This window comes from Schistocerca serialis, chromosome 2 (genome assembly GCF_023864345.2).
Source record: "Schistocerca serialis cubense isolate TAMUIC-IGC-003099 chromosome 2, iqSchSeri2.2, whole genome shotgun sequence".
In the NCBI taxonomy this organism is placed as follows: domain Eukaryota; kingdom Metazoa; phylum Arthropoda; class Insecta; order Orthoptera; family Acrididae; genus Schistocerca; species Schistocerca serialis.
This window is the reverse complement of record NC_064639.1, coordinates 889,726,295-889,748,945: the sequence shown is the minus strand read 5'-3', so window position 1 is coordinate 889,748,945 and position 22,651 is coordinate 889,726,295.

Below are 22,651 nucleotides of genomic sequence, written 5' to 3'. Positions count from 1 at the left end.
ATCATCAAACGACTAGCGCCCCCTCTAACCGATGAATCTAATACATTCTCTGCGGCGATCCTAATTTCGATATCAAAGGCCGCGGTCTCGGCAGATCGAATCTCTCCTACCATCTTCTTCCCATCCCCCCCTCCCCCCCGTGACGCAAACCTCCTCCCTTCCCCCTGCCCCCACTTCTCTGCGGCCTCATTCCTTACCACCACCTTCCAGACACCTCCCTAACTCCTCGGACAAACTTCTTCCCCGTACTCCAGCAGTATAAATAATGGTTGCTCATTTCTCAAAATAAAAACCGTTTGTCTGTCCATCCCTCCTCCCTTTTATTTTATTCCTCCCCCCCCCCCCCCCCCCCACCCACATGTTCAGCCCGCTTGCCCTACTGCGGCCCATCCCTTCAGTGTTCCCTCCGCGGCATCCGCCCACGCTCATATTATTTGCCTTCAGACGTGCAGGGGTGGTGGAGGGGGAATAAATAAAAAGGAACCAGCCGACACGTGTCCCCTCACTTATTCCAGTAATAAGATTCACTCGCGGCAGCGTTGCGTGCTCAGAGGTGAGCCGGCCGATTGAGCGGAAAGGTGGTGGCAGGGAGGCAGAGAGACAGAGGGACGGGGAGAGAAACATTTTGAGGAACGCCATTAGGAGCGGAAAGGAATGGTGGCCATTTTTATTGGTTGTGTGCGCCGGGTGCACTCCATTTATCACGGGCGTCAGGCGCGGTTGGCGAGGTCCGCGCATTAACTACCTGCGGGGGAGTGCGCACGGCCACGGCGAAGCCAGCGCGCATGCGCCACGGGCCATACAACACGCACCACGGCCGAGATATATACGCGCACCGTGCTCGCCGGAAATTACGTGTCCCCACACAACAGTGCTGTTTAAGATGGGAGCGCGCCTAGGTTGTTGCTGGAGCTCAAAACGTTTCTGACTATTGACTAGTAAATTTTGATGAGGTTGTAGACAGTACATGGCATTTCACTAAAATCTGATGTAGATCAGTTTTGAAATTATTCAGGGCAGCTTTCAACGCCCATAGCTTGTTTTTGTCACGCTTTAACCAAACCTTCCTGCACATTGTCAAATGTAACTTGCTGCTACCCAGATCCATAACGCGGTGACAGTGCGACCCTGACAGAGCTGCTAATGCTGCGCCCCCGTAAAACTACCTTTCGGTATTTCTTTCTAAGCAGATTTTGAGAGTTCTGTAATTTTGTAAGTAGGCTTAATAAAAAAGAAACAGTGTTGAAAAATATTACTTTAATGAACTATTCATGGAGATATGTTCTGTGCATGCAGCTAAATGAATGGAAGTTTGTTTTTTGCCATCGGCGTTTCGCTTCTTTTATTTATGAAGCATCTTTAGTGGCCTGTAATAGACTTTTCTTATGTATACAATAAATGTATTATGTAGTAGTTACAATATGTTGCTATGTTATATTTTGTCATGTTTTCCTCATTTTTTCAGATTAGAAACAACTAATCTGTCAAACAAGAGTTATGCAGTACTATGTTACATTTTGTCATGTTGTCCTCTTGTTTTCAGATTAGGAACAACTAATCTGAAAAGTAAGAGAAAAACATGACAAAATGTAACATGGTAACATATTGTAACTACTACGTAATACATTTGTTATATGCATAAAAAGAAACATGTACTACAGGTCACTGAAGATTCTACAAACATGCATGAATGGAAAAGCATAGGGCAAGAAACAAACTGGCTTTCATTTAGTTGCACGGACGAAACGTACCTCCATGAATTTTGCAGCAACTAAGAAACGACGGAAAACGGAAAAACGAGGATAAATGAACTATGTTGCACACAACAAATCATTACAGTAAATACTTTAAAATCCTACAAAATTTCTAAAAATTTAAAGTAAAACAGACTTATTTATGACGGCTACCGACCATTGCTTTTATTAAGACATACAGCAAGGACCAGACCTTGTGGTCCTTGTACATTATTAATAGTGCATAAATTATGAGATAGAAATAGGAGGAAAAGAGCTATTAAGAATTGAGGAAATACCCCTTTTCAGAAACTGTGTTTCGATAGCAATTTTCTTTGCATTTCCTTACTTTTTACGCAGGAAACTACTTGATTATGTCATTGTAGTCTAGTTTACCAGCAGTGTCGTATTCTATAGAGAATACAGGCAACTCTTAACAGTCTGCTTGCTTTCACTGATACTCGACCTTCAGTAATTTTTTAACACCTTTAATTTGTTGGTACTGAGTTCACAAGATACTGCAGTCACTGATACTTTCATAAAAGCTTCAAAGCTATTTCGGGATTAGGAAAATCATCCCTGTACCGACAACTTAAAAATAAAATAGCTTTCAAAATTTTCAAAATGAGTAACATTGTGTATGTTCTTCGCCATCTCTTGCACCTGATATCTGAAAACAGCCATTTCGTTAATTAGCTCCCATATATCAATACCTCTCCCATTTCGTTAATTAGTTCCGATATATCAATACCTCTCCCATATATGCCACCAAAATCAGCTGCACATTTTTCATCGTAATATACGCAACTTTCATTTAGGGCATTTCCTGTCAGGAAATTAAACTCAGGTGAAATAGTTTGACATATTTCAGATCTGTTTTCTATTTCATTTGTTATTCGATGAAACACTTTGAAAAATACTATTTCAAACAGTCTCGCTCCAGTACTAAGTCTAATGAATTTGGAAAATATCGGAAGTTGGTTCAAAAAATGGTTCAAATGGCTCTGAGCACTATGGGACTTAACACCTGAGGTCATCAGTCCCATAGAACTTAGAACCACTTAAACCTAACTAACCTAACGACATCACACACATCCATGCCCGAGGCAGGATTCGAACCTGCGACCATAGCGGTCGCGCGGTTGCAGACTGAAGCACCTAGAACCGCTTGGCCAGTCCCGCCGGGAAATATCGGAAGTCTTCGGTCAAACAACATGTTTGCTTCAGTATCGCCTGTGTTTGACATCCTGAAATACCGCAACGACTTGCGAGCAATAGCTCCAGTGATGAACGTGAGCGACTTATGTACGCGACAGCTGTGTGAACAAAGTGCATTGTTGCCAGATAAATCACGTTAGCGATGAACGTCTGTTCGGTGTAAGACGTTTATTAATCTGCACTGCTTGGACGAGAAGACACGGCGAGGGGAGCTTGCGTTTTTGGTCGCGAATCGAAGGAAAGGCTTGTTATCGTAGGGAGAAGACAGGAGCAAATACCTCCTGGTAATTCTTAAACCGTCTTTCTCGTTTTTTCCTGTCAGTTTTTTGCCTGTGGCTTTGGGAAAGGAGTTTGGGGAGGTGTATCATGACACCCCGAGGTACAGCCTTGCTGATTCCATACGTCAACAGCAGTGATTTTTGTATCTTAGTTGCAGCTGATCGTGAAAGTGTTGCCTGACACATGGGATGAGTCTCAGTCAGTGCCACCGCTGTATACAAAGATCGAGAGATGCGATATTAAACGGGATTTCTGTAATACTAGTACCTTGTATGTCTTTAGATTAAGAGAGATGCAAATGGTCACCTGTCCCTGAGAACATACGTTATTTTGAACCAGCTGGTTATAAGAGTCAGTTCAGTTTACATCTGTAGCGGCGATCGTGCAATGCGTTGCGCTAACTGATTTACATTTTCAATATCAGTGCACTACAGCAACATCCTTTCGAAGATTTGAGGTTCTCTACCAATTACGACATTTACATAACAATAGCTTGTAAATGAAGAGAAACAGTGATCAGAATATTTGATTGGGGTAGCGTGAAGAACGTTAGTTCGTTTTAACGAACATTTCGCTAAATATGTTATTTACAACTAAACCAAGCACGTCTTTGTCAGCAACCTCGTCTACTACGATTTCAGTAGGTATTATTTTATCTCAGTTATAACTTGACATTAACCCCACCACAACCAGTCCACCGACAAAAAATGGCAATTAACGCTGTTCGTCCAGCCGGGACCTTATGGTGCCATAGGCGTTTGTATGCATGTGTGTGTGTGTGCGTGCGTGCGTGTGTGTGTGTGTGTGTGTGTGTGTGTGTGTGTGTATGTGTACGTGTATGTGTGTGTGTGTGTGTGTGTTGTGTGTGTGTATTTTACTCTAGCTCGTCAAAAGATAACTCCAAAAACTAGGAAGTTTTCTTTCTTTTATTTCTGCCTATCGACACTTCTGCTTTTCGGTGAGTGGACTAGTTTAACACTAAAGTATTTGTAGCAATAAGACATCACAGGAAAGAAGAACCGCTACGGTCGCAGGTTCGAATCCTGCCTCGGGCATGGATGTGTGTGATGTCCTTAGGTTAGTTAGGTTTAAGTAGTTCTAAGTTCTAGGGGACTGATGACCTCAGATGTTAAGTCCTATAGTGCTCAGAGCCATTTGAACAATTTTTGAACACACACAGGAAATTTATATTAAAATATCAAGTTAAAAAAATCAGTTTGAAAATCAGACTCCAATAATAGAAATTGTCGAGAACTTCATGTTTGGTACGGTAGCTGCTTTTCGCGTTCATTCGTGGTTCAGGGCTAGGATCCTTTAATTGGTTCAGTGATTCGAGGCAAAATAAGTATTATATAACTGACTTTTAACATTTTTACTGACACTATTAATAATTTCACTGGTTCACATCGCGTTACAGTTATGCTGGAACGCTATAGATTCTCTTAAGGCGATGATGAGCTACAGCAGTTCGCGAGCTTGTGTTGTTGCTGTAGATCATTTGTTCAGTCACTGAAGTCGCTCATACGTAATTGTGATTGGCTCTAATTGACGGAATAAGAACATTAATGTTGTATCCATTGAGTCAATTCCCACATAACTGGGGAGAGTTGCTCATCAAGTAGCAAGCTTCAGTACACACGTACAGCCTCGCCGCACCTACCCTGTGAGACTGTTCTTGCCGGACTCTTGTTTCTCCCGCGCACTCAATTCTCTCACCAAGATCCCCTTACCAAGGTGCTAACATTACCTAACGTTCTTTTATCTCGATTATATTATCATCTACACACCAGACAGTTTTCAGTGTGTATCCAGTCCCCGTAAATCACATACAATTACATATCACATTTACAACAGCCGTTTACAGATTTGAGTTATGGTCTTCACAATACATACAAACAACCATTTAAATTTTTGATAATGCTACTACTACTACTACTCCTTGGCGCTGCAGCCCTTATTTTTTCGCATCCAAGAAGAGAACAAAAATTCTTATGTCACTTGTGTGTTTGGTGTTTTGAAGCATCTGTTACAAGATGATGAACATAATTATCTCCTGCAGACAACATGCCAAAAATCGTATTGTTCGTATGATCGTCCACGAATTCTGTTTGTAGTTTCCTGTACATTTCATGCTCTCGAGTTTCTTCCTCCGCAAGGCTTCTGATTTCATAAATGTAAGCTAATCTCACGTGTTCCTCCCTAGCATCCTTAGCAAATCTATCCATTTTTTCTGTTCTGTTTATGATATCGATCTCCGTCGTCGTGATTTTAGTACAATTTACCACACGGCCAACTTCTCACGCTTCTAAGCGAAGTAAAATAATCCTCTCAATAACAGCATTATAGATTCTTTTCTATATATTTATTCTTACGTGTTCACTCCTCAAGGTGTCCTGAAGATATTGCATGCCCTTTCATTCCTGATTCTTTTCACATTGCCTGTCGTTGTAGCAATATTTTGACTTCTTGCAAGCGTGAGTAGTGTTTCCTTCAATATCTACAAACTATCCCTCAGATCCTGTGAGAAACAAATAAATTTCGGGCCATTTCATATACCCTTCTTTAACTTTCATTGCCAAGCTGTTTCCGCCACCATAATCAGCCTTGGTTACTCTTGGAAGCAGAAGTGATTAAAGATGGGAGCAATTTATTTGCAAGGACATTGCAGAAAAATTCATTTTCTGTTCACTAAGATTCCTACCTGTTGAATTTAAACCACTTTGGAGAAATAAAGTAGTTTTTTGATACAAAATTACAGTTAAAAATACTCCAAAGGTACTGTAAGTATCGTATTTCGTTGAGGATGTATAGTATCAGAGCAACACATTTTTTTACAATATCAGCGTGAAATTCACTTATTCCATGTACAAAATATTCTCGGTATTCTTGCCGCGTCAGTTCTAGATAAAATCTCGAGCTTTCGACGATTACCTCCATCGTCATCGTCAGGAGCTGACTGTCTCCACTGCTGCAATGGTAGCCTCTATATAGCTATATTTTGTACATAAGTGCCGCCGCGAAAAACTTCGTTCCCATATTACTTACGGGGAGGACATAGCACGCCAGGTTCGTCAACTGGAGAAGCTGCGCGTCAAATATGCACAGTTGCGGAGTAATTTGGCATTTCTGCAACGCTGTCGCGATAAGGAGATTGTGCCTAAGTTTGCTGTGGTTAAACGCCATATCAAGTCGGTTGGAATGAGGAATATATTACAAAAGACAAGTCGGGCGATTGTCAGAGAAAGATTACGACACACAAGGTACGAACTGGATCTTAATGCACGAAGCTTATACAGTTTCCATCTTTTGTTATCTACAGTTCTCTCGCCGTTTGACTGGGAGTGGGTCGATATGACGACGGCTGCTCATCTAAGAGCTCATCTTAGCAATACATCTGCTAGACAAGTAAAGAAATTTGAGCGTCTTGTAGCTGTGCAAAGATCAGAGTCATCGCATGAAACAGCACGCACTGTCGTCAACCTGTCGGGCAAGAACCTGGACAAAGGAGCCATCTCGGCCCTTAATAAAGGTTTGAACTTTGCTCCTACACCACGTACTATACCTATCGTGGATCTTATCAGTGGAGTAGAACAGGCTGTGCGGCATCTTGCACAGGACGACGCCGACGAAGTGAGACTTGTGACCAGTAGCTTTTTGGCCTCAGCTAAGCCTCCCAGGTCTAATATCAGTAGAGAGGAGAGGGAGGGGCTCCATTTACTTCAGAAGGATGAAGATCTTGTCATATTAGCAGCTGACAAAAGAAATGCCACCGTGGTCCTTAATACTACCGAATATCATAGAAAAATGACTTCACTGTTGGAGGACAGTACGTATAAGTGTCTTAAACGGGACCCAACTTTGACGTACAGCAGAAAAACTATGAAGTTACTGAAGAATTCCGGGCTGCCAGACGATATTACAAAAAATCTCAGAGTCCAAGCTCCTAGACCGGCCAGGTTGTACGGACTACCGAAGCTCCACAAGGATAATGTTCCCATGAGACCTATTGTCAGTGCAATTGGTTCTCCTACTTATAAGCTGGCCAAATACCTAACAAAATTGATGACTCCTATAGTTGGCCGGTGTGAACATCAGATCAAAAACTCCCAGATGTTCATTGAGAAAATCAAAGATATTAGAGTTGGTCCAAATGACATTTTAGTCAGCTTGGATGTGGTTCCTGTGGAGGACACTTTGAAAACGCTGGCGGATCTTTTTCCTCCTGAAACTATAAAGTTGTTCCGGCACGTGATGACGACCACCTACTTCTTGTATGGTAATAAATTTTATGAAATGACAGACGGTATGGCAATGGGCTCTCCGTTTTCTCCGTCACTGGCTAACTTTTTTATGGAGAATTTTGAAGAACGTGCACTAAATTCGGCTCCCATCCGCCCATCCTTATTTTATCGTTACGTTGACGATACATTTATGATCTGGCCACACGGCGAAGAAGCTCTCAGACAATTCATGGAACACATGAACAGCATCCATTCGAACATCCAGTTCACTGTCGAGATGGAGAAGGAAGGGAGACTGCCTTACTTAGACGTTTTAGTACAACGACAGATGGACGGGCGTCTTGGCCACTCTGTATACCGTAAGCCGACGCATACCGATTTATACCTGAACGCACAGAGTTTCCATCATCCTGCTCAGAAGAGGACCGTTTTGAAGACATTGGTATATAGACCAAAACTGTTTCTGACGAGGACCACTTAAGGTCCGAGATTAATCACCTGAAGAACGTGTTCCGAAAGAACGGCTATGGTGCGCGCGATATAAAGGCAGCGTTCTCGAAAAGAAGGAAACGTGATAATGCTGCAACCTCACAGGGTGAAACATCGATTGCGGTTCTTCCTTTTTGTGGGTCAATTTCCAGCAAAATAGGAAGAGTCCTGCGTAGACGTGGTATAAGGCCGAGTTGTCGTCCTCCTAAGAAAATTAAGGAGATGATGCGCCCTGTTAAGGACAATCTCGGCCTCAGGGTCCCTGGAGTTTATAATATAGTGGAAGCAATTATATAGGTCAGACTATTCGTACCGTTTCCGACCGCTGTGCAGAACACCAACGCCATATTAAAAATAGAGAGCTGGAGAAGTCGGCAATTGCGGAGTACAGCCTCACGAACAAACACAAAATATTGTTCGATGAAACAAAAATTCTGTCCCATGCCTCCACGTACTGGGATTCTGTTATTAAGGAGGCTGTTGAAATAAGAATGAGCCAAAAGAACTTTAACCGCGATATCGGATACCATCTGAGCTGTGCGTGGAAACGAGCGCTTGATGCAGAGAAGCAGCAGAGACGTTCCTTCCAATGTTTACGTTCAAACGGAAGCGGTGGCGCCACCGGCGCACACAGTGACACGGTCTGCGACAGCAGTACGTAATCGCCGACCAATCATAAGCCGACCAATCAGAAGCCGTCTTCGGGCTATATAGAGGCTACCATAGCAGCAGTGGAGACAGTCAGCCCCTGACGATGACGATGGAGGTAATCGTCGAAAGCTCGAGATTTTATCTAGAACTGACGCGGCAAGAATACCGAGATTATTTCGTACATAAGTGCCGCCGCGAAAAACTTCGTTCCCGTATCACTTATTCCATATTTGCCCAGTACACTTCAGTCCTAAGAAAATTAAATATTGGATGGCATTGTTGGCTGGGATACACCACGTTGTGGGTCTAGTCGCCTAGGGAAGAGGGTGCGCTCTCTTCCTCAACGAACATTGGCCTCTTTCCTTGTGAGAGTTGCGTCGTATATGTATTTGTGCAGTGTAGGCGAGTGTAATGGATGCGTGGATAGTGTTGTTAGTGTAGTATTATGTTTGTGTCGTATGATGATAGTGAGAGAAGGAAAATGAAGAAACACCGTGTCCGCAAGTATCCTAGTCCAAAGAGGCTGCCCATCCGATGAACGGGTTACCATCAACGGTGTCACATGCCCTCGCTTCATGAGACACTGCGGAAGGGCTTGGAATTTAACGCAGAACACTGGAGTAAAGACTGATGATTAGGAACTTGACAGCACTAACTCTCATCCCCTTGCCGGCCAAATACTGGCTACGAAAATTTCATCCACCATCAGGATTCGAGGAATCGAATCGATTGCCATTGCACGAGTATGCATTAGCGATCTACGCTACGGAGGCGGAAATGTTAGTCCTTTCATCATTTTATACACACACCAAAAAACGTTTTGCATCACCCCCGGTTGCCAGAACTCCTGAAGATAGACGTTGACTCTGGATATTGTATCACAGACACAGTCCCTTTGACTGTTCAGATGGTTCAAATGGCTCTGAGCACTATGGGACTTAACATCTGAGGTCATCAGCCCCCTATAACTACTTAAACCTAACTAAGGACATCACACACATCCATGCCCGCGGCAGGATTCGAATTTGCGACTGTAGTGGTCGCGCGGTTCCAGACTGAAGTGGCTAGACCCGCGCGGCCACAGCGGCCGGCCTTTGACTGTTCAGAGGTATCACTAAACCTGCTCAAAAATGTAAACAACTATGCATGAGTAGGAGGTCCGACAGCCGATCAGTTCCAGTCATTCTACCAGGAAGGAGGTACATGGCTCTTGTTGTCTGTAGTTCAACCATGCCTAGGCGGTCAGTACCGCATTTCGATCGCGTCCGCATTGTTACTTTGCTTCAGGAAGGGCTCTCAGCAAGGGAAGTGTCCAGGCATCTCGGAGTGAACCAAAGCGATGTTGTTCGGACATGGAGGAGATACAGGGAGACAGCAACTGTCGATGCAATGCCTGGCTCAGGCCGCCCAAGTGCTACTACTGCAGTGGATGACCGCTACCTACGGATTATGGCTCGGAGGAACCTGACAGCAACGCCACCATGTTCGTACAGCCACAGGAGGTCGTGTTACGACTCAAACTGTGCGAAATAGGCTGCATGATGCGCAACTTCACTCCTGATGTCCATGGCGAGGTCTATCTTTGCCACCACGACACCATGCAGCACATTACATATGGGCCCAACAACATGCCGAACTGACCACTCAGGATTGGCATCACGTTCTTTTCACCGATGAGTGTCGCATATGCCTTCAACCAGACAATCATCGGAGACGTGGTTGAAGGCAATCAGATCAGGCTGAACGCCTTAGACACACTGTTCTGAGTCCAACAAGGTGGAGGTTCCCTGCTGGTTTGGCGAGGCATTATGTGGGGCCGACGTACGCCGCTGAAGGTCATGGAAGGTGCCGTAAATGCTTTACGATACGTGAATGCCATCCTCCGACCGATAATGCAACTACATGGGCAGCATATTGGCGAGGCATTCGCCTTAATGGACGACAATTCGCGCCCCCATCATGTACATCTTGTGAATGACTTCGTTCAGCATAACGACATTGCTTGACTAGTGTGGCCAGCATGTTCTCTAGACATGAACCGTATCGAACATGCCTGGCATAGAACGACACGGACTGTTCATGGACAACGTGACCCACCAACCACTTTGAGGGATCTACGCCGAATTGCCGTTGAAGAGTGGGACAATCTGGACCACCAGTGCCTTGATGAACTTGTGGATAGTATGCCACTACGAATACAGGCACGCATCCATGCAAGAGGACGTGCTACTGGGTATTAGAAGTACCGGTGTGTACAGCAATCTGGACCACCACTTCTGAAGGTCTCACTGCATGGTGGTACTACATGCAATGTGTCGTTTTCACGAGCAATAAAAAGGGCGGAAATGATGTTGATCTCTCTTCCAATTTTCTGTACAGGTTCCGGAATTCTCGGAACCGAGGTGATGCAAAACTTTTTTTAATGTGTGTGTATACGGTATGGTTACCATATACGTTCCGGAAGCCAACAAAAGTCGTTCGAAAACTTGACACGTCATAAGACGAGGACGTGTTTGCGGTAAAGCCTTCTTTCTGCTTCAGACTGTGCGAAGGAGAATCTCATGGGTGTTTCTCTTTCTGTCACGTACTTGAGCATGCCCTCTCTTTTGTGTAGTGGTAACTATCATATTAATTCGCTTTATTTCTGGACGGGACTAAGCGATATACAACATGGACTATTTCAGAATTTTCCTCTGTTCTCTGAGAATGGTATATTTTCCTTTCTTCGGAGCACCTGGTTTCGTTATTCATTAGTTTTTCTGCCTATCCATCTGTCCAATGATGAATTTTCTGTTAAAACGTATATTACTCTTATATTTTGTTATGTCATGCTGTTTTTGTGCCATCCTTGTTTTTCTTTAATTTTTTCTGCCGTGGTCTGCTTGTTGTCTCAATTTCAGCTTTAATGTGCGTGTCATATAACATCAAGAATTTTGTAGTTAATCTCGTACGTTCCGTTCTTTTAATATGCAGATTGAATTTTAATCAGTAGTTTTTATACTGGAATAAATTTTTCCGTACTTTTGAATCGATTTATTTGCTCCTATATTGCCAGTATATTTTGGATCAAATTTCTCCTGCTTACTTTTAGTTCTGTCTCTTACATTTCTTCGATGTTTCTCTTTCTATTTAAAGCGTGTTTCGGCGCCAAAAAGAATGCGTTCACGTCCGTGTTTTAGCCTCGCACTTCAGAGTGTAGAGAGATGCATTTCTTGTTGTAAACGTCTTCTGTAATTCTGACGACTATTTCTTTGAACTATTTCATCTTAATATTTGAAATGAGGAACACTCGATTATTTTTCATTTTTATTTTAAAGAATTGTTGCTGGCCATTAATTTTTTTTAATTGTGTTTGGAGACCTAATCCTTCCGTTGCCCCTTTAAGAATTTCTGTCTGTTTATGCGTTGTTTGAATGTCATCATACGATGATACGGAGTATGTAAGGGTTAAACTAGTACAAGGCAGCGTGGCCTCTTGTACTGATGTACCATTATTTCAGACAGATCCGTGCGACAAGCGACTGGAGCTGGAGGTTCCTGGTTTCTAATGTAGGATAGGGGATTTTTCAGTTCCAATATTCGTCTTACAAACAAGATAAATATTCCGGAAACTTTGGTCAGAAACTTCTGATTGGACCAATTCTTTATTTGTTTCCAGGAAAATACATGCTAGACAAAATTATGAAAATCTATTCTGTATGCATGTATGTTTGAGTGACATACTGTAGTCAACAAATCACTTGACGTGTATTTTAGAGTACTTCTAGTAATTAAAAAAGCAAAGTTGACTTGATAATCCTGTTCAACGGTAAATAACTGCATACAGGGTGTTACAAAAAGGTACGGCCAAACTTTCAGGAAACATTTCTCACACACAAAGAAAGAAAATATGTTATGTGGACATGTGTCCGGAAACGCTTACTTTCCATGTTAGAGCTCATTTTATTACTTCTCTTCAAATCACATTAATCATGGAATGGAAACACACAGCAACAGAACGTACCAGCGTGACTTCAATTTGTTACAGGAAATATTCAAAATGCATCCACCCTCCGTCGCATGGAATCCCTGATGCGCTGATGCAGCCCTGGAGAATGGCGTATTGTATCACAGCCGTCCACACTACGAGCACGAAGAGCCTCTACATTTGGTACCGGGGTTGCGTAGACAAGAGCTTTCAAATGCCCCCATAAATGAAAGTCAGGAGGGTTGAGGTCAGGAGAGCGTGGGGGCCATGGAATTGGTCCGCCTCTACCAATCCATCGGTCACCGAATCTGTTGTTGAGAAGCGTACGAACACTTCGACTGAAATGTTCAGGAGCTCCATCGTGCATGAACCACATGTTGTGTCGTACTTGTAAAGGCACATGTTCTAGCAGCACAGGTAGAGTATCCCGTATGAAATCATGATAACGTGCTCCATTGAGCGTAGCTGGAAGCGTAGGTGACGAAACTAAAATTAGCTCTAACATGGAAATTAAGCGTTTCCGGACACATGTCCACATAACATCTTTTCTTTATTTGTGTGTGAGGAATGTTTCCTGAAAGTTTGGCCGTACCTTTCTGTAACACCCTGTATAAGTAACTCGCAGATTTGGTATAGTATTTTGATTCAGCAGTTTTGCAGCCTACATCAAGTTTTTGAAGCAAGTAGTCAAGAAATACTAAATACCGAACAATTTCAAGTTTGGTGCTGACGTTTTCCCATTGAGACTTAAACTTGGAATCTTTTCAGTGACGATTCGCTACAAATATTACAACAAAACGATAAGTGACATAGGTTGTTAGTTCCGTTTCAACTGTGAATTTTACACCAGACGGCTGCAATACATTGTTCGAACTGTCGATTCCACATAATTTTCTTTTTTGAGGACTTGTGTGAATCGAGCAGAGATATATGTAGTGCACTTTTTGCTAATAATCGGTTTCAACGATAACAATACTTTTGCCATTCAATGTGTACTAACGTATACCACTTCATTTTGATCCAATCAAGGGCAACAAAATCAACGACACTTAATGTTTTTGAAACAGTGATACTCAACAGCGTTTATTTTATTTTTTTATTTTTAGAATTTGTTTGTTCCTCGATTGAGTAGTGCTTGACACAGTGTTAGCACTACTGTAGGCTATTTCTGTTCTCGGCGTCTGGAGTTGTATCAGTCGACAGCAGTTTGTAACGACCTTCTTTCCTTGGGTATTAGATAGGAGAAGATTAGGATGCCTGCGAAGCTCTAAACTGCACAATGATCTGACGAATAAAATTAGTCGTAAGTAACTGGCATGATGATCTGACGAATGAAATTAGTAGTAACGTCAAGTGTCGCACATGGAGCAGTTAACAGTCTAGTAATTTTCAGGGTGAAACTCTCTACACCATCAACACCGTCAAATCTTGAGAATGCTTCGCACCGGTGTGTAGAATGGTAATGGATCGTAATGGATGAAAATTTTAGTGAATGAACGGTTATTCACAACATGAACAGTAGAAATATAATACCTTTGGACTATAAGATGATTTAGTCCAATTTTCAATGAGTCATATATTACAAACACGTGAAATAACAAAACTAGACGAAACATAATGAAACAAGCACTTTGGCTAGTGTATGAGAAAGGCATTTGCTCACTGACAGGACTGTGGGGCACCATAGTTTGGAAACAATGACTTATAAGACAGTTGCGCAGCTCAAAGTGGAGTATTGCTCATTTGTGTGGGACCCCTACCTGGCTGTAATAAGACGAAATGTCAAGTAACAGTCCATCAACAAACTTCTTCAGTTCTGTGCTGCTTAGATCTTTCATAGATAGGTATTTTAAAATTCTATATTTGTTATTGTGTTCTTCAGTCCGAAGACAAGTTTGATGCAACTGTTCGCACTAGTCTGTTCTTTGAAAGCCGTTTCATCTCTGAATAACTAACGCAGCCTACATCTATTTGCACCTGCTTACCGTATCCACGCCTAACCTCCCTTTACAGTACGTACCTCCCACGCTTTCCTCCATTATCAGAGAGATGACTTATTGATACCTCAGGATGTTTCTTATTAACTGATCCTTACTTTTGGTCAAGTTGTGCTGTAATTTTTCTCCCCTATTCGATTACAGTATCTCCACATTTGTTTTTCTATCTACTCAACCAATCCTCAGCATTCTTCTGAAGCATCACATTTCTTAAGCTTGTATTCTCTTCTTGATTGAACTGCTTATAGTCCATGTTTTACTTCCGTAGAAGGCTACATTCCAGACAAATGATTCAGAAAAGACTTCCTAACACCTAGATTTGTGTTCGGCGTTAACAAATTCCTCTCATTCAGTAATGCTTTCCTTGCCATAGCCAGTCTGCATTTTATATCCGTTCCACTTCGCCCATCATCAATTATGTTGCTGCCCAAATAGCCAAAATTATCTACTTTTAGTGTCTCATTTCCTAATATGGTCCTCATAGCATTACATAATTTAATTTTACTACGTTCCACTATCATTCTATTACATTTGTTAATGTTAATCTTATAACCTACTTTCAAGACACTATTCATTCCATTCAACATTTCTTCCAAGCCCCTGCTGTTTCTGACAGAATTACTGTGTCATCAGCAAACGTTAAATTTTTTATTTCTTCTCCCTGAACTTTAGTTCTCTATTCATAGTTGTCCTTGGTTTCTTTCTGTATTGTAAGTGATATGTAGAGACATGCCATTTTTTCTGCAATATAATGGGTTTTTCCTATAAAACAACTTGGCTGTGGACTTTATTCGTTCCTGCCGTCTAGGTAGGTTAAACTCGAAACTGAACTCGCAAAACTGCGAATTGTGCTCTAACGTACGTATTTTCTAATGAAGCGTCGGTTTCTCCATACATGGCTATCTTCTGACAATTCGTTACTGCCGTCAATGAAAATTCTATTCATAAACACATGGAAAACATTTGGTAATTCTTTGATAGATGCTGCAGTGAAGAATCAAATCTATATGTTTCCTGTAAAAGAAGATGAAAGTAAATCTCTAACTCTGGATCATTTAGCAAAGTACGAAATAATTTATTGTTATTACAGAGAATAATATGAAATATATCAGAAAATATGGACAGATTTAACGATTCAACCTCAGGTACAAATCAAATTTCACACGACTACTGTGACACCGTCAGAAAAATTACCCTAGCTATCTTACAGCATAGATGAACGGTGAGCTTAGCAACAAACGACATAAGACGTGTTAGATCAGACTAGGTTTGTGCGCGTCTGCTGCATATTGTGCATGGAAGTTATAAAAACTAAACTATAATATAAATCTACGAAAGTAGGATACCTGCATTAGATGTGGTGTTCGAATGGAACTGGCGAAGAACGAATCTCTACAACGCACAGATGATACAAGATCAATCGGGCGAGACCTGGTAATAGTGGTATTCTTGTATGCTGTTCACTTTGACGACGAAGTTCATCTATTGTCTCAGAATGTTTCTTTAATTGAAAGTTCTTTCACAACAAAGTGAATAATTTATTTTTCCCAAACACTTAGTGCGGTTACCGATAAGTGTAATTTGTATTTTAGGTGTTTGCTGTATATGTGAAATTTATATTATCAAAATTAAAAAAAAGCTTCTGGCTTTACAGAAATCGGACGTGCTGCGTAATTGCTCAGCACTGTAACCGAAAACTTCATCTTTACGCGCGCACAAGTTCGAAACATCACGCTTCTGTCACCTTGTTGTTGAGAAAGTATTGCCCTATCCTTTGTGTAGATCTCAGACGACATTATACTGTGACCTGCAGCTCAACTGATTTCATGATTTTGAAGGCAGTAACTTCCATGGAGTGAAATAAGTGTGGCTGTCGGAGCTATTAATTCTTGTGAAATGCTGAGATTTTTTTTATGTGTGATTAATAATTATAGTTTTTCAAATGTTCCGCTTTTGCAGGTTCAATTTTCTCCTTTCTTTAAGTCAAGGAAAGAAAAAGCGCCGGAGTACAAAGGGGGCAGTGAACACCTGTTCGTAATGCCTCTGCGACCACAGAGAAAGAGAACGAGCATAATGACCAGGTTTTTCTCGATTGTTAAGCGTAACAAACGATAATGCCACGATCTCATGACAGGAAGTAATAACAAACTCGCTCTTGCGTGATACTATTTAATGTTTGGCTTTGTAAGTCCTCTTTGATACCAAAAAAATGTTGTTTATCTTTTTAGGTCGTCAACTGTTTTTCTTTTCAATTTCGTTTCTGCAGAGAAACATCGATCTGGCTTAAATTTAAAATGTATAATTTTCGATTTCCAAGTTGGATGACCGCCTTTGATTCAGATACCACGCACACATAATACCGTAAAATAATATAGTGTACACTGCGCAACGGATTTTATCCGCAGTTCGTTCCTGGTAAGGAAAATGCCTTTGGTGTAATACGTGATGCATTTCTGAAGACAGGCGGGTATTGGGTTGTTAGGTAATATGTTTATGAATGTTTACTGCGCCTCACAATGTCGTATCATCTTTCAAGAGCGCTTATTTAAATTGTAGGGACTGTTCCGGACTATCGATACATAATAAATCATTGTAGAAAAATGAAAATTATGTTTGAGACATAAAATAATTTTTGTATCCTTCTTCTGATTCTAACAGGATTCAACTATTATCGAACAAAAAAAGAAACGAAAGGAGACGTCTAAATACTTTTTCTTCTTTTCAGAATAAGCAGTTTATCAAATCTGTGAATGATTGTAGAAATGTAATTTAATGTTTTTCATTTTCCTGCGGCACTGATTTTGCTTTGTAATCGTGTCTGGCATTAAGTACGATTCCGCTTGTAATTCTCTTTGAAGTACAACTTGAAAATTCGTTGTTATTTGTTTGTAATGTCATAGAGTACACTAACGCCATTATTAAATACGTTTGAGGGTGGAGTTCATTCTTCTAATTGCAAGATATTCTTGAAGTACAGTTACAGTTTTCATTATAACTTCAGTGAAATTAGGGTAACAACACACGAATTGTCCGGGGCAACCCCATCAGTTAATAGTACTGTCTACAATCTAGTTCACAATGAATATATTCAATGAAATCACACTTCGGTTCAGTTGCACCCGGGAATACTGTAAAAGTAGAGGAGACCTGTTGGAGAGGAAACAAAGTCAGTGTAAACTTTATTTCGGAGTACTGTGTTGCTGCGGTGGTTGAAGATACATATTCCACGTAAAAATCGTATGAATCATGAAGAGTAAACGTGCGTTAGGAAATTTTGTAAACGACTGTAGTAATCATCTTGCGTGCGCTGCTAATGCACAGAAACGGACTCACTGGGCTAACAGGTGCGAGAAACACATAGAAATATCTGTTTGTTTGTAAATAGTAAAATCAACATCTTACCCCTACACTCAGAGAAGGCACATTTTACTAACATTTAAAAGAATACGGGAACAGCTGGGTAAATCACCTGTGGGTTAGGAGAAGAGGGAGCAGGGAGAGGGAGGGAATTTTATTGTGAAGCAACGGAATCTGATATCTGACTCAGACAGTGTGCTGCGAAATTTAGTAACAGTTGCCAGTTCTTCGCCACAGTTTTCATATTAGTTAGACAAAAGAGACTGACAAAGTGAATCAAAACCAGCGGTATATTGATAGCTTGACGTGTTCCTCATATTTCTATCTTGTCAGCTCAATGTAACCTTAATTTTACCTCTCTGCTACATTTATCTGTACCTACGTCTCCAGTAAGAGACTTTCAGAGGGACTGGCCTGACAGACAGGATACACGAAGAACATGCCAGGCAGAGAGGATAACTGATTTGTCAGGCCGATCGAGCCAGATTTCTAGTCGTTAAGAAGTTGATCAGAAACATCGTTTTTTATTTGCTTCCTAGCTAAAGGTAGGAAGTTAGTTCATCTTATTGCTACGATTCTGCGTCACGAATTATCTTATGAGAAACGGAAGAGGTGTTCGAGCGTAAAAAAAAAAAAAAAAAAAAAAAAGGCTCTGAGCACTATGGGACTTAACTGCTGAGGTCTAGAACTTAGAGCTACTTAAACCTAACTAACCTAAGGACAACACACACATCCATACCCGAGGCCACTCGGGCCGGCTCGAGTGTTTTAAGGAACATACCGACATTCAAATGTGATTTCAGAAATACTGCACAAGACATAAACTTTAGTCACACTTTCCGAAACGCTGCCCCATCCAGCTCGGTCTGGAAAACTAAGCTTGCGTCTTTTACTTTACCGGGAATGTTTAGAAACTGGTATAGAAAAAATATAAATACTAATTTTTTAAGCCAGCGGCGAAAGTCACAGCGAGAGCCAGAAATCTACAACATCAAACCCACTATGATCTGAATAAAATCCACCTGAACATGGCAATTGTGGTATGCCGACAATTTACAGAAAGCTATAATTTTTCCAGCACTTAAACACTTTAATAGTAATAATATTAATTTATGGAAGCGTTTAAAGACATAACGAGCTGATATTAAATTCTTGGCACTTTTTGGAGAATTCTTCCGCGCTGTTTCACGGAGAAATATTGCAGTTGTCACTCGCCGAGAGTACATTTACGCAGGAGTCAGTATACTCTGGGATAAATATGACAAGCAGAGGCGTGTTTGTCTCTTATAACACGTTAAGAGCTGTATACTTCAATGAAACGAAAAGCTGCAGTCGTAATACGGACTAAAATATGAACAAACGATACTGTTTTATGAATCCAACTGGGACGATTATATGGTAGTCTGCGGTTCTCGTGAATTTCAGTAAAATTCGGTACGGATTTTTATCTGTGTGTTTTAGAGACAGCGGTGAAATACGGCCCCCTGCGAGCAGGAGGTACGCGAGAATATGAAAATGCGCCACGGGCCGTATATTAATATTTGTGTTCCCGGGGCTGGACTGAGACATAAAGCAGCCCACAGGAATGCATAAATTAGCCGGTGGGGTTCCTCCCGCCGTAAAATTAGCCGCAATCACCCAGCCCGGACCCAACATGGCGACTGCTACGTGGAGCCGGCACGTACGTTAAGGGCAGCTGTGATTCTGGAACTAGAGTCATCCTATCTGCGAGACCAAGCGACGTCGTTTTCCGTAGTCTGGCTACGTTTTTATGTCGAAACAGATCGGAAGACAAATGCAGGAATGTACAACTGCAAATTAATTGAAAATATGTGATTCCTGGTCGACAGCGTTATCTGCGGTAGAACGTCCTGAGTATCACTGTGTATGGAATTACTCGTTTTCTGGTTGTTAAGTCACTAATTTCGTACCTGTGTTTTTTCGTGAACAACAAATAAACGTCACAGTAGCAGTAGAAGCTAACACGGCTCACATAGTATCAACCAAAAATTGTAGGCATGTTAGGGTGAAATCCAACGTAGCACGTATCTGACTCCTCTCAAGTACCTCCAAGGGAACCACAGAGCTTCATCTGACGGACAGATCACGACGATTATGCGGCGTCTCCTGGGATTCTGCGGAATGACCTTATAGGGGAACAGGAGAACAGAATAGTTATGGTAATACTGAAACAAGCTAACACTAACAATGAAGGACAGTTAATCTGCATTTCTGTGCTTTGCATTCCACCGGGCAAATGGTTGCCTCTGACCACCCGTTGTTTGAGATATTCACAATAAACAACACTTCCGTAACTTCTGATGTCTTCTTCCTTCTTAATACTTACAATTACTTTTGAATATCTGTGAAAATTAGACATATACTGTCATTTAAAGAGTTTGTGCGCAGGGTAAATAATAGAACTTTGGACGATACTCCTGTTTAAATGAATTCTTAAAGTCTGTGGTAAAATTACGGTTATAATTTTATTGCTTTCTACCTCAGCAACTGTCTTCAAAGCATAATCCATTTGACCTCACAAAAGATGCATAGCCCACATGTAATATCTTGTAGCCTTCAGGAAGTTCATCATGTTGTTAATGTTAATTACGCTTAGCGCCCCTTCTCTACATGTACAGCTGTACCCATTCCCTGCAAACTTCTAAAGCGCGTAGCGGAGGGTATTTCTGACTGCTCCAAGTGTTGAGGGTTTCTTCTCATTCCATTCACGTAGGGAATCCAGGAGGAATGAGTGCCTGGAAGCCTCTGTGCACGGTGTAATTTTCCTAATCTTGTCTTCGTCGTCTCTACGGGAGGGATACATAGCGGACCATAGTGTACTCTAAGATTTCTTACTTCACACTTCTCCTCGAAACGTTTTTAGTCGGCTTTCATGGTGTAGTTGGCGTCTGCCAGTTGGCTTTTTTTTCAGCATCTTCATAGCGCTCTCCCGTGGGTCCCCTTGTGTCGTTTTTCCTTCGTGATTAAATTTCCGTTTTCCCAGTCTGTTCTACGGTTTCTTTCAATATGGCACATGTGTCATCCATTTAGCTTCTTGGACACAATGCTACTTAGTGCTGTGTTCAAGATTACAGGCTATGTATTTTCAACTTTAAGACGTTGAGATGAGGAAATTTTTGTCTCAGAGTTGACCTACAGGTAATAATGTGCAGTATTCACGGAGGGATGTTGTTATTTCATTAACTTTATCAAGGTGCATTCTGATACTTCAGTTAACTCATACTTGAGCGATGTATGTTTCAGAATAACAGCAGAATTGCCAAGATTAATAAGACAAGATTTTCACTTGCCAGGTTCGTTAAGCATGTAGCTAGACAACGTCGGTCCTATTCCAACATATACGATGTTAATATTATAATGTTCTGTTTAGATATAGGCTTCACAGCGATCAGTGGCAACGATGTAGCGTCCTTCCCATTACTGCATAATGAGGTTTAATTTAACATGGTAAATTTCCCGTACTGTTCCTGTGACAAAGGTGTGGTTAGATATTACATATATTTCAGGTTCTCATAATTAATAGCCGACTTATTTCATACTTGTTACATTTGATAATGGTGTGGTGACTGAGCTTCACCGAAACTAGTCACGTAAACTTTCTGTAATTTAAAAGTATATAAGCATGTTGGCGACATACGAATACTGTACAAATTACATATTACAAATGCATTAGCTAGAATTTTTTTGGAAATGATTATGAACTTTGCAATCAAGCGATTTAAAGTTTTTAAATACCTTTCAAAAATCATGATTTGACAGATTATCTCTGTTTCAGTTCTTTATTGAAACAACATCAATTTCGATTAAATTGTCGACCTTCCTTTAACATCCATATGCAACTTCAAACATAATTAGAAACGAGGTGCGCAAAACAAAATGAATCATCGTATTATCACATACGGGGGTGGACAGAAACAAGGAAACACCAAAAACACAACAGCCAATAGCCTTACCGATGTGGTAACACCAGTTCCCGTCAGATCACCGAAGTTAAGCGCTGTCGGGCATGGCTAGCTAGCAACTTGATGTGGCACCGTCTGGGTCTGCCGTGCACTGTTGGCAAGTCCTTGTGAGGCCAAGTGAGGAGCTACTTACTGAGAAATGGCGGCTCCTGCCATCAAAAGTAGCAGTGGTCGGGAGAGCCGTGTGCTGACCACATGCCTCCCTATATCCGCATGTAGTGCCGCCTATCGGCAGGCGTGGCTAGCATCTGCATTTATGTTCAAGCATGCATTTCTCGCTGTGTGTACGTATTTCAGTATATCCATTGTGGATGACGAAGTGCGACTGTGATTCAAACTGGCGATTTATCTGGTAATAAATATGCAGCCAAAAGGCAGTGCACTGTAAGTACCTAAAACATAAAAAAACTTTCCGGTTCGCAAACGTTTCGTCACCGATTACTAAATTTCCGTCATTTCTGCCAGGAGCACCAGCAATGCATCTAGCTACACTTGGTCCACAAGATAATGTTTCTGTAACACCTCCATCTGAAGATGAGCCTGCAGTGGCTCGAACACATGTTCATGGTTAAATAAATCGTGAAAAAGTGACTGGTTGCATACTTATTACCAGATAAATCGCGAGTGTGTACATATTTTTGCCCAACCCCTGGAGCGTTCTTCCCATACGCTACACTTACCAAGAAACACATTAACTACAAAGAACAACTTTAACTACAGGCCAAACTTAAGTGGC